Consider the following 12,738-nt stretch of genomic DNA (forward strand, 5'->3'; position numbering starts at 1 on the left):
GCATCTGAGAGCCGCATGAAAGGGCAAAAGGAGGAACACACTCCTTCTTCCCTCCCTTATACTGTGTGCTGCTTACTTGTCCCTGGTGGGTGCAGCATTCATACCACCAATCCCAGTGCTAGACAACGAACAAATCATAAATGCTAGATTCAGCCACATCCATGATTGCATGAGGCTGGCGGGGGAGGAACCGGACACAACCATAACAGGAGCTTACTCAGAAACAGGTAACCAGAAGAACGTGAAGACCAAGGGGCTTTTTATATGAGAAATCATAGAAGGAACCTTACTCAGACTGAAGAACAGTTGGCTCAGGGGGCACATACTAGCTGTTTTCAAATATTTGTCTCATGGAAATGGTTTTCGATTTGTATTTACTTAAGAAGAATTTGAATTAATTAGTATGTGGGGGTGGAGTTTTCTGACAATAGCGGATCTGGACCCTGCATAAGAAGCCTCAGAAAGATCTCAGTCTGGGCTAAACAGTTACATGGTGGTGCTTGATCAGATAAAGATGAAAATTTAGAAGTGGTACATGCAAAGCCTTGTCAGCTCTTTCATGGTTTGATCCTGCTAATAAGCAGTGGGTATGGCAAGACTGTACAAGTTGTATAGAGTTTAAAGAATCGATGCATGCAAAACTGTTTCTTTTCCTTAATTTTGTTTAATTCTTATCAATCTCTTATTAAAAAATGCTGGCTTTGAAATCCTGCCATTGAAGTTGTAGCCTTTTGTCACAGCTTCTCTTGGTGTGGGGTTGAATGTTCTTCTTAGCTCTTTAGACCAATGTGGTTCCAAAATCTCTTGAGCATCCATGACGGAGTGCCTTTGGGTATTATAATTTAATGAATCATTTCATTAACTGTATTTTTCTATAGCCTACTGCTGAAGCTGTTATCTTATAATTACAACTTACTTTCCTACAGAGCTTTCTTTCTGTTTCTGAGAGAAGCCAGAAGGAAATTGATACAGTAGTAAGAACTCTTGGCCTCTGTATTTCCCAGAGACTACTTTTTTAGATCAGTAGGAAAACTTTCTAATCTCCTTTCAATAACTGGGAGACCACCTTATTTTTACTTCCATCTTGCTTGGCATTATTTGAAATTTGCAGATAATTTAAGTACAATTGTTAAATGTATTCCTTAACCACTTCACTGAAGCTCAAACTCATAAACTTGGTTCAGAACACAGTGTCCTGTTTCAGGCTCTGTATCTCTTGTTAGTAACAAATCTCAGCCTAACTAGCATGAGTATTTCTAAAACACATCCCATGGAATTTAAATGATTATAAGAATAAACCTTAATGAATTTTCATCCCTTTATTTTATTTCTTTTATACTCTTACCTTTTTATCAGAAGCTCTTGGATAGGCCCAGAGCAATAAACAATGATGTGATATTCTGGAATCTGGGAGAATTACAGAAGAGCAGGTTTTGGTGGGAAGATTTTATTGTCTTTCAATGCCACTTTGGGATTGCTTACTTGACCCAGGGTCAGGTCTTACGTAAAAATTTTATCTTTGACACTCTCAAATCAAATAAGAGAACACCATCACAAAAGTCTAGATGGTCCTGTGGATTTTAGAAAAAAAGAAGTTATATGAGTTTAGGTCTGAAACCAAAGGAAGAAAGCTTTTCTTGTAGCCAAATCACTAGCAGATCTAGTGACAGCATATCCCACTTATTTTTTTAATGGTTGAGAACAAAAAAGAGACCTTAAACTGCTGAGAATAGTTTTTCTCTCTTATCAAATGAGTGCATGATATAGGTTAATCTGTCCAGTGTTGATGAATACCAGGTTTGTAAAAGGCTGACTTGGGCAGTATGAGAGTGCGAAGGTGATCCTGAAGCAATTCAGTTCCTGTAGAATTTGATAGCAAAGAGAAGGTTTTAGTAGTCAGAACAGGAAAATGTCTTTCTGCATGTCAGAGTAATTTCTTGGCTTTGTCTAAATGGAATGGAACCACTGGGATCATTATGATGTTACCTTGAGTGACAAACTGAACTAGACTTTGGTTCTGCTCACACAAATTTTTTTCCAGTGTATTAATGGTTGGCTGTGATTCACATACTCTTCTGACAAGATGACAAATGGAAAATATGGGATGTGACTAAAATAAGTGTGTAGTTTCAATTATTGCAATCTATTTCCCCGAGCTGATTGCTGTCATCAGGGACAAGGGGTGTATTTGGGGATGGAGGTGAATAGCTTTTTAGCTCATCTTTTATAACAAAATTTAACTCCAAGAAAAGGACTGAGGAGCCTAGGATTTAGCTGCCTGGCAAACATGAGGTAGTGAGTTTGATCCCTGATCAAAAAAAAATATATAAAATAAAATAAAATAAAATAAATTAAAAAAAAATAAAAAGGCCTGAAGCAAAGAGGTTTAGTTAATTTACTTTTTCCTCCCCAGAACTTAACACAAGAATTTTGTATGATCAGTTTGGGACAAATTTTCTGAGGCATTATTGATATATATAAACTGATCAGGAGCACTATAACAATTTATAGATGGGTTCCATAAGATAATATCAGTTTTGCCTCTTACTGAAAGTAACATTGCAATTATAGTTGTTCACATAAATCTTGTTTGTAAATATAACTATACATTCTGAAAAAAATTTTCCATAGAATGAATCTTTGGAAATTAAATAGTGTCTCTCTTACAAAGTCTAAAAACTATGACAAAAACTAATATTTATTATTAAAATATAATGATGTTCATAATGTATATTGTAGAGAACAAATAAAACTATATAAAGGAAAAAAACTTTTACATTGGTACTAGTCTGAGCTAATATTTGTAAATCTTCTTGTCCTTTTAAAAACAATGCATGTATGTGTGAATGTGCTTACATTATGATTTTATAATCAATAATGTTTTTATCATGATTTTTTTATCACTTTTATTGAAACTTGTAGAAAAACTTGCTATTTATTAGTGTGTACATAAGGAATTAGTATGCTATGTATTACTATGTATTGCTATATATTAGTATATACATAAGGAATACATTCATTGTAAGTAGTTGGTACATGTACATGACACATCTTAATTTTTTATGTGCTTTTCCTTTCTTCTCTCAATTTATTGATTCCCTTTCTATTTGCAAAAGATCTCTCTCTCTCTCTGTTTCCTATATCTATCTTTTATTTTGCTTTTTAATTTACTTATACCTTAGGTTTCTAATAAGAGAAACCATATGATATTTAACCTTATGTGTCTCATTTATTTCACTTAAAATTATGGTCTCAAGGTACATGTATTTTCCTACAAGTTACTCAGACTTATCTTTCTTTAGAGTAGAATAGTACTCTATTGTGTATAAATACCACAGTTTCTTTATTCATTTATCTGTTGATGAACATACAGTGTGCTTACAAGATCTATATTATGAATTGTGCTGCTGTAAACATGGATATGCATGTATAACTGTAACATGATATCTTTTCACTCTTTCTGGAATATACCTATTAGGTAAATAGCTAAGTCAAATCAAATTTCTACTTTTAGTTCTCTGAGGACTCTCCATACTGATTTCCATGGTGGTTGTACTAGTTTACATTTCTACTGAAAATATGGAAGAGTCCTTTATTCCCTGTGGCCTCACCAGCATTTTTAGTACTTGATTTCGTGATGATAGCCATTCTTTATGGGGTAAGGTGGAATTTCAGGGTTGTTTTAATTTGCATTTCTCTAATGGCCAGAGATATTGAACATTTTTCATGTAATTAATGGCCATCTGAGCTATTTCTTTTGAAAAGTGTCCATTTCAGTTGCCCACTATTTTGGAGGCAGGTTCTAATTTTTTGAGTCTTTTATACATTCTAGACATTAGTGCTGTGTCCAAGTTGTAGCTGGCAAACTGTTTTTTCCCATTTTGTAAATTATCTTTTCACTTTGTTGTTTCCTTTGAATGTCTCAGACAAAAGGCATAATGCCATCTTAAAAAAGTACTCTGCTACACACAGACAGATGTGTTGCATAGTTGAATTAAAGAAGATTTATATTTTGAGTCAGGGAGGTACTTCTCCACTGATTCTTTCCTCTGGCCTAATTTACTTCGCATGGTTTCTAAGTTTCTCAGACTTTAGAAGCAAGATTATCCAATTCAGATTCTGGCTCTGCTGCTTATTAACTGCTTAATGTCAATCAAATAGTTTAACTTGCCTTTCTGGTGCTTATATTTATACAATAGAGGTGATAATATATTTTCTGTGAAAAGTAAGTGCCTGATTCCTGCTATGGGCTCACAGAATGCTTGTTGCATTTTTTGAGGAGTATGCATACTGGTGGAGATGTGTAAGTCAACTGGGTCATGAGGGTCCCAAAACGTTGATTGAGTCACATTTTGAGACATTTGCTTCATTGTCTTTTTAAAATTTATTTATTTATTTATTTATTTATTTATAAATAGGCAAGGTTTCACTCTGTATCCCAGGCTGGTCTTGAACTCACTGTGTAAAAAGATCAGCTCCCAAAGACTAAAGATTTAAAAACAGAAACAAAACAAAACAAAAAACAACTCTATGTACTGGCAAATAAACCATTTTACCACATTCTGGATAGTTTTATTCCAAGGACAGTCTGGCCCCTGGAAAACATGAAAATCAAAGTTGCATGAGGAGCTAAAGACTTTTGTCCTTTGGGTCATGATAGCAACTTTATGAAAAGCTTACATCAATGAATCATAATATAAAATGATAAAAATAGTGGTAATATGTTAACAAAAAAGAGCATGGTAACTCTAATTTGGGAATTTTCATAATAGAAGCCCCCCATTTTTGAGCTTAGAAGTCACAAGCTTGTTAACTAACCTAAGGATTGAGAAAGTCTCACAAACTTACTAAAATGTGTAAAATTAACTGAAATATAGAATATTGTATAGTCTATCCTTATAATTCCTTAATGAACTCTAATCTAGACAATGGGGTACTTTTTGTTTCCCTTAAATAAATTTTATTAACTTAGTGTATTAATTGATGGTAAAGCTATTTGAAGAAAAAAAAAAAAGATTTGACAGAGGTTAAAAGAGTGTGATATTTTTACCTTAAAAAAATGTGAATTATGTAGGGAATTGCTGAAGCTAGAAATTCACCACACCTGCAGGAGTCAGCCATCAGAGAACAAAGACTACCCAGGGTGAACCACGGAAAACAATAACTCCAGGCCCCGAAAATCATGTCCTTAGGTTGCAATGCATGCAGATAACTAGGCAACAGGGCATCACGTGACATTAAGTTCGTAAATGTATAAATAAATGCCCCTGCATTGAGGGGGCAGTTCCTTTCCTTCCATCTGGAGGGAGGGCTCCACCTGATTCCAGCTTTCTGCGGTCTCCTCTTTATTTCTTCAGTTTCTCACCACCCTTCATGGTCCTCACCCTGGAATATAAAGGGTGGTGTGGGTTGTGGCAAATGACACCTGAACAGAGGTTTGGCTTTGGAGGAAACTTGTCATTTGGCAGATGAGAAGGGCACCTATGATGTGCCCACAAAAGGGAGGGAGTTGTATGGATAGCATCATCAATACTGAGCCCATATCAGGTATAAAACGTGGGACAAATAGGTTTTCAAGAACCACAGATATATATGGAAATGTTTGTTGTATTCTTGATTCCTGTATTTATTTTTGTGAATTTTGACTAGAGAGTGTCTTAATGGTCATAAGTTTGTTGGGATAACCACAAGAGATTTGGCTCAGAGCACTATTTTAAAAACAAGTCCCAAGCAAGAAAAAGATGAATGGAACAACAGAAACCCCAATGGAGTTTAAGTCCTCTGACTTTGATCTTAGATAGGAAAGGAGTGATGCGGCACAAAGGGGACCCTTCCCTACTAGAGATGTATTTAACCTTAACTGAGCCACAAGTGGAAATTTCCATTTTCTCAGTTCAGGGAAATTTTGCTACATTGGTGACAGACTTGTGTTTCAGATTTAGACCTCTGCCTTTTACAAAAACTTACGAGATGTACATCCTACTAAAGATAAATAAGTTAGGTAAAAGCTTATCTACTAGATAAGGGAGTATTTTATGTCAAAATGGAAATTCAGGTGTATAACAACAAGTTATCATGGTTGTTATGTTACAATATTTGGTATGGTTTTGATTTCAATTTTTTGTATAAAATATGGAACTGTTAACATTCTATAGGGATGCAGAAGTTAAAATATCCATGGTTAGTATGAAATAATGGTTCCATTTTATGTTCTAAGGTATTTGATATTTAGATAAGAGAGTAATGTTAAGCTTACTGCCTTTAACAGTACAGTACACTGTTCTGTTATCAGTCTTTTTTTCTGAATGTTCAAAAACTGAGATTTAGAGCCAAAATACTAGAGAGATAGATTAATGAGGAGGAGAGCCAATATGTTGCTTCTAGCCCTCTGAGGTTAATGAAGACCCAGGACATTAGAGAACCTCTTCTGCATCATCCTGTACTCAATGAGTCCCTGGTATTCTGATCAAGATTATGAGACTACATAGGAAAACAATCATTGGTATGTTGTGTGCATAAGGAGAGTCATCAGGAGAAAAAAAAGTTTCCCAAGCTTTCACAGAAAGCACCTTGGTCAAGCAATGACCATGACTCATCCAGATGACTGACACTGACAGAAGAGCTAAGAGGAGCTATCCATGGTTCCAAGGTATTCCTTAGAAGACTTAACTGACCTTGATAGATAGCAAGAGATTAATTGTAACTTAAACATGTCTCAACTTGGTCTTGAACATCCTGCAGGAAAGTACAATTACAAGAAGTATAAACAATACCATACTAAATGATAGCTACTGAAGAAACTCAAATCACTAACACCTTCTTACAATTGCTGGTTACACTAATAACTAATTACTGCTATAGACTAATTGGCTGAATAGGGTTTTAATTGGTAAAGGAAAGGGCTTAAAATCCTTGGACTGGAAATCTTCAGCCTAAATGAGAGTTCACTCAAAATGGAGGTTCAAGAATAAAAGGATCACTACAGAGTTTTCCAAACACAGCGCTCTGGCTTCAACTGACCACCCATCACTTGCAAAATACAAAACTGAAAAGAGGAATGTGTAGGGAGCTGTTGAAGCTGAAATTTACATCTGTGGGAGCCTAGCAACTGAGCTGAAAACAAAGACCACCTGGGGCAAGCTGCAGAAAACAATAATTCCAGGCCCCAAAACATCTGCCCTTAGGTTGCCATACATGCAACTTACTAGACAACAGGGTGTCATGTAACATTAAGTTGCTAAATATATAAATAAATGTCCCTACAGTGAGGGGGCAGTTCCTTTCCTCTCATCTGGAGTATCCATGTGATCCTAGCTTTCTGTATCTTGTCTTTTATTTATCTTCTCACCACCCTTCGTGGTCCTCACCTGGGCACTCTCAAGAGCTGTGTGGATTGTAGCAAAATGGGTAGCAGTAAGAAAACAACTATTAACTATTTCCCTTCAGTTCTCAATCTGTAGCTTTGATACTCACAGTAGATTAAAAGATAGTTTCGTTGTAGAAGATACTGAATTCCTTTAAGAATCAAATAGTTTAGAAACTATTTGAGTTATCTTTTAGTTTAGGCTACTGTAACCAAATGGCCAGGTTGCAGTCTCATCTTTTGTTAATATGACAATTGTATCCCCTGATTGCCACATTCTCTCCATGGGAACTAAGTCTTGCAAACCAGCAGTACTCAGTGTTGCTAGGATGGGTATTATCAATTTTGACAGTGAGTTATGAGGTATAAAAATGAGAAGAGCCAAGGCCATGAGGTAAAGGCCAGTAAAGGTCAACTTGTCACCTTTGTTCTCATTGTTAATCCTTCTTAGGAGTTGCCTTTGGCCTCACTGAACTTGGGTGAGCAGCTGTAATTATAATCACTACTTAAGACTGTAATAATCTATAGTCATTCAACTAAAATTCTTCTGATACTGCACAGCCCAAGTTGAATTGTCAAATGGGTATGTGATAGGTATCATAGTCCTTGCTTTTTTCAAGACTTTTATGATGGTGCTGATTTCCAAAATTACCCAGGTTAATTCTCAGTAGGGAAGAGAAATTACAATGACCCTCATACTATAAGGACTTTTTCATTGCAAGGACCTATTTCTTTTTTTTTGTCTTTTTCATTTTTATCGGTATCAGGGATCGAACTCACGACTGCCTGCTTGCAAGGCAGGTGCTTATGCCGCTGAGCTAAATCTCCAGCCCCGCAAGTACCTATTTCAATTGCACATTCAGAAACTGGGGAATAACTGAAAGGTGGGTCAATGGATGAGCTGGGTCCGTTGTAATTTGGAATTGATATAAGACTCATGACCTAAACCCTATGAACCCTGTGCAACTCACAGTGGTGTTTTGGATTTCTAAAAATTAGTGTCACTATGGCGGCAATGTTTAGTAATTTCTGAAAGGTTTGATATTTCTTTTTGCCAGTCTATAGACTAGTAAATAATTGTAGGTAGCTTTTGGAGAATTAGAAAATATTTGTGTAATTTTGTGGTCCCTTTTGAAGTAAATTTCATCACAGATTTAAATAGCTAGGAAGTAGACAAAGATTATAACATATTTTTATCTTTTATTAATTTATCAAACAGCAGGGTGAGCATTTCTCCAAAAGACAGAGCACAGGAGCAAACCTCTTGTTTTTGCCTGATTTTTCCAGCTGGAATTAAGGTCTGGGCATTTCAAGGGCAACATCACTCAAACTCTGGCTCTCTGAAGATTTGTAAAATAATATTTATAATGACCTGGAACTGATATTAGAAGCAATAAATGAAAGAAAATTGAAAAAATCCTTCTCTTACACACCAGAAAGTAGCTGACAAAGGTATAATGACAAAAGTCTTTGTAGCCAGTAAAGGTCAACTTGTCACCTTTGTTCTCATTGTTAATCCTTCTTAGGAGTTGCCTTTGAAAGTGACTTAGGGCAATAGACCAAGCATGTGCTTCCTGATTATCTAAAAATGAAAAGCAGCTGTGAACTTAGAAATTCTAAATATGAAAGTTAATCACTTTAAGGTGACCAAGTTTTCAAGTGAAGGGAAATCTCAAATCTATACGTGGTCTCTAAGTCCAATTGAAAGCCATAGATTTGGCTGGTTATCTATTGTGCATTTTACTAGTCCTACAGATAGCACCTGGATAGGTTGACTTGTGGAACTTCCTCCCTTTTCTGAATGCATAGTGTTATTACTAATGATCAGAGGCATGGTTCCGTGGGAATGAGAAGCAAAGTGCTTTGGAGAAACCACAAACTAGAAAACTTGATGAATAACCGATAGCTTAATGAACACAGAAACAGTCCAGAAGTCTTATTCGCAAGTACAAAGAGCACAGCATCACTGTGCTGGGATGAAAAGTGACCTATGAATTATGTGCCAGCAGCACTGCCTGTTCAGGTTGAGCTGCACATTAGAGAGAATCACTTATTTAAAACAGCTCATTTGAAATCTTTGCGGCCAACATTCATTTGCCAAGATGTCTAAGAATAATCTCATTTCTAATTTTAGATAATTGTAAAGCCATAAATTCCCTTCTCTAACTTCATAATAGATATTAATACTTATTAGGTATTTGATCTCATTAAGGCATAGATCTACTTGCTTTTTAAGACTACCTCCATGTATTTAAAAATAGTAAACACATTAATAATGTAACATGCCTGTTCTCTACTTCTGACCTCTGTTAATAATCCCCAAATAACAAATGAACAAAAAATGAAACTAGAAAAATGAATTCTATAGCATACTATGAATAGATGCTACATTTTTTATGTTTTAAGAACTAGGATTATGTTAGCATATTATGACATATAGCTTTAGGAATCAGATTATTAAAATAATTCTCTTTTTATTTGACAAAGTTATTTTCAGCAATAATCATGAAATGAAACAGTAACAACCAGGAAAAAAAAACTCAGACTGAATATTTTGTATTATTGAGCTCTGTAGATATAATCATGTCAGTATAAAATGTATATAGTTAACAATTTATTTTTTTCAATTTTTGCTTTTTGTTAGTATATGTTCTCAATGCACGATTGTTATATCCCTTTTGTGGAGTTGGTGCTCATATATGACACATTTTAATTCTTTTTTCAAACTTTTTCCCACCCCTCTTCATCTTTAATTTCCTTCCCATATGAGAAAGATCTATCTCCCTACTAATTATCTATCCTTTATTTTGATCTTTATTTGTATTTTGGGCTTTTCATATAAGAGATAACTTTCTATACTTTTTTCCCCTAATTTCTTCCAGCATAATTTTGGTCTATAACACATAGCATAACTTTTAAATTATCCTATGTGTTGAAGCATTCATTTCAAATTCATATATTCAGTATCTTTGAACCTATCTCCACAATATTTTTCACTGATCCCTTAAATTCGCCTTTATTTGAAGGTCATATACAAACCTACTTTATGCAATTTCTTCTTTTTGGTTTGCTTATATTATTAACTTTGAGGGCACCTGACACTCAGGGATGAGGGAAGGTGTTCACAGAATAGTATAAACTATCTCCGCACTATTTGCTTTTAGATATCCCTTAATGTTCACATATACTGAGGCATTGTAAATGCCATTTAGCGAGCTCCAAGAGGAATAGGGGTTTGAGGACCTGTATGTGCGTTTGAGTTTCTATAAGGAATATAGTATTCAGGCTATAAATATAGAACAGTTTAGAGAAAGAAGAGCTTGGCACACACTAAGGCACTGGTAGAAGTTACACTGAGTGGGCTTTCATCTCTAGGGTCAAGCAAATGGCATCCTAAATACAGAGGGAATCTGCATAAGCAAGTTGGTATTATTCGGAGTAGATGTAGGTAAATACCTTGATTTTTGAGGTGGAGGATGGTAGGCTCTGGACATGGCAAGACAGGACCAATAAAGATTTTTCTAAGGAAAGCCTTGGTAGTGAACAAATGAAGAGCTAGCTACTAGGTCGTGCTTTTAATTAGGTTGGACAATATGAAATTGCTGATAATGGACCAATCTTGACCTAGAAAAAAGACAAGTTTTATCAAGCTGGATCTGCTTAACTCTGTGTTTTGATTTCAGTAAAGCATTTAAATAGCCTCCCAGCATGAGATGGTGCAATCTCAGTTAGGGCCAGTGTTGCTTCAGCTGCTGTATGGATGACGGCTCAGTGTCACCTTTGCTGGAGGCTCTCACTGAAGACTAAAACTTATGGGATCTAGCACTGGCTCTAGCCTGCCCAATGTCTTCATCAGTGTCTGAGGTAAAGCTGAACAAAGCATACTTATTAAATTTAGAGGGAACATGAATTAAGAAGTATAACTAATATAGATCTAAACTCTAAATGACCCCAGCTAACTGAATCTCAAGACTGAAATTCAAGAATTAAGTAAAAAAGCTTTCTTTCTTGTTTCCTTTATTTTTACTCATTTATTTATATGATCTAGGTATATTATAAAATGTACCAATCCCCTCAAGCAAACAATGCTATTATGTATTGCAAACACAAAAAATGGTCAAAATTTACAGTGAATGTCTACATTTTAGAAATATATTGTAGTAAAGGACACATTGCCATTAATCCTCCTCAGAATACTCCCCCTTACTTTGAAAACACTTACCTCATCTTTCTTGCCACTTTCAAAGCAGTTCTGGAAGTTCCATTTTGTGTCTTTAAAAGCTATGCTTAAAAAAAACAATAAATGCTACTGAGTACCATCCGATTTAAAGCTCGTAAGAACATGGTGTTTCCTTGTCTGCCTTATTCATTGGATCTGGCACGTTTTGATTTTAGGCTATATTGTAAAATCAAAATGACCGTGAAAAGTAAGTATTTTCAATTGATTTAGGTCATCAAGGTATCCAGGAAAGCATAATTAAAGATAAAGAGGACTTCCACAGCTGCTCCACAAAGTGCAGCAATGGTGGGATAAGAGAGGGTGATGGAAGTATTTTGAGGGGCTAGTGATAATGTATTTCTTACTGTAACAATTTTTAAAAATTAAACATTTATAATAGTTTTCAACCTTACTACAAACACTAGTAAAAATAACTGTATACATGTATATATATATTTCACATATCAATACATGCATGCCATTTGTTTTACCTATTTAATATTGCTGGACAAAGCCAAATTTATACAGCAAATTTCTTCATTAAATATGCACGCAAAAATCTACAGGTAAGTCTTAGAGTTATACTTAATTTTAAGGTTCCCTCATATTGATAAACTGTGAAGATGAGCTTTTTTTTTTTCATAAAACCTTTTATTATGGAGTTAGCTTCTTGTCTAACAGAGGTTTCATTGCCTGAAAAAATTAATTCGAATGAAATGGGTGGATATTCCTGCATTTTGGTTTGTTTAGTTCACCAGCCCTTATTAAGCTCCTATTGTGTGCTAGATACTATTCTGGATACTTACTGAGAAAGCCAGCAGGTGTCCTACTTTGGAGCTTTTGTTAATAACAAAATAGGCAAGAACTAAACTACCATTACCTAAGGTAGAAAAGGAAGGAGAGTGTCTTGGTTAATTTTCTCTTATTGCAGGGACAAATACCTGACACCCAAAATGAAGACAGGAAAGGTTTATTTAGCTCACTATGGAGGTTTCAGTCCATAGTCAGCTGGCTCCAAGGCAGGGTGGCCTGGCACAGGGGCAACACTTCAAGGCAGCAGCCAGAGCAAAGAAAGGGGAGAGCAAGCCTTTTTTCTTCCTTTGTATTGTACACAGGCCACAACCCCTCCAGGGCTGGCATAGTACTCACAAAATCT

At 35.4% G+C, this 12,738-nt stretch overlaps 1 long non-coding RNA gene across 4 annotated transcripts in view; it reads left to right on the forward strand.

Moving 5' to 3' along the window:
- LOC111753436 (uncharacterized) overlaps positions 1-12,738 on the forward strand; it is a 118,301-nt gene that overhangs the window by 12,894 nt on the left and 92,669 nt on the right. The window contains exon 1 of one of the 4 annotated variants that reach the window (XR_002788231.2): positions 10,243-11,227. The exons of the other annotated variants lie outside the window; for them this stretch is intronic. This is a non-coding gene — a long non-coding RNA (uncharacterized LOC111753436). Of the gene's footprint in view, positions 1-10,242; positions 11,228-12,738 lie in introns of those variants that run through there. 4 annotated transcript variants of the gene reach the window in all.

The sequence above is a fragment of the Cavia porcellus genome, unplaced genomic scaffold (assembly GCF_034190915.1).
Source record: "Cavia porcellus strain 051 isolate PalLab524CR breed Dunkin Hartley unplaced genomic scaffold, mCavPor4.1 scaffold_5, whole genome shotgun sequence".
NCBI classification, from domain to species: Eukaryota; Metazoa; Chordata; class Mammalia; order Rodentia; family Caviidae; genus Cavia; species Cavia porcellus.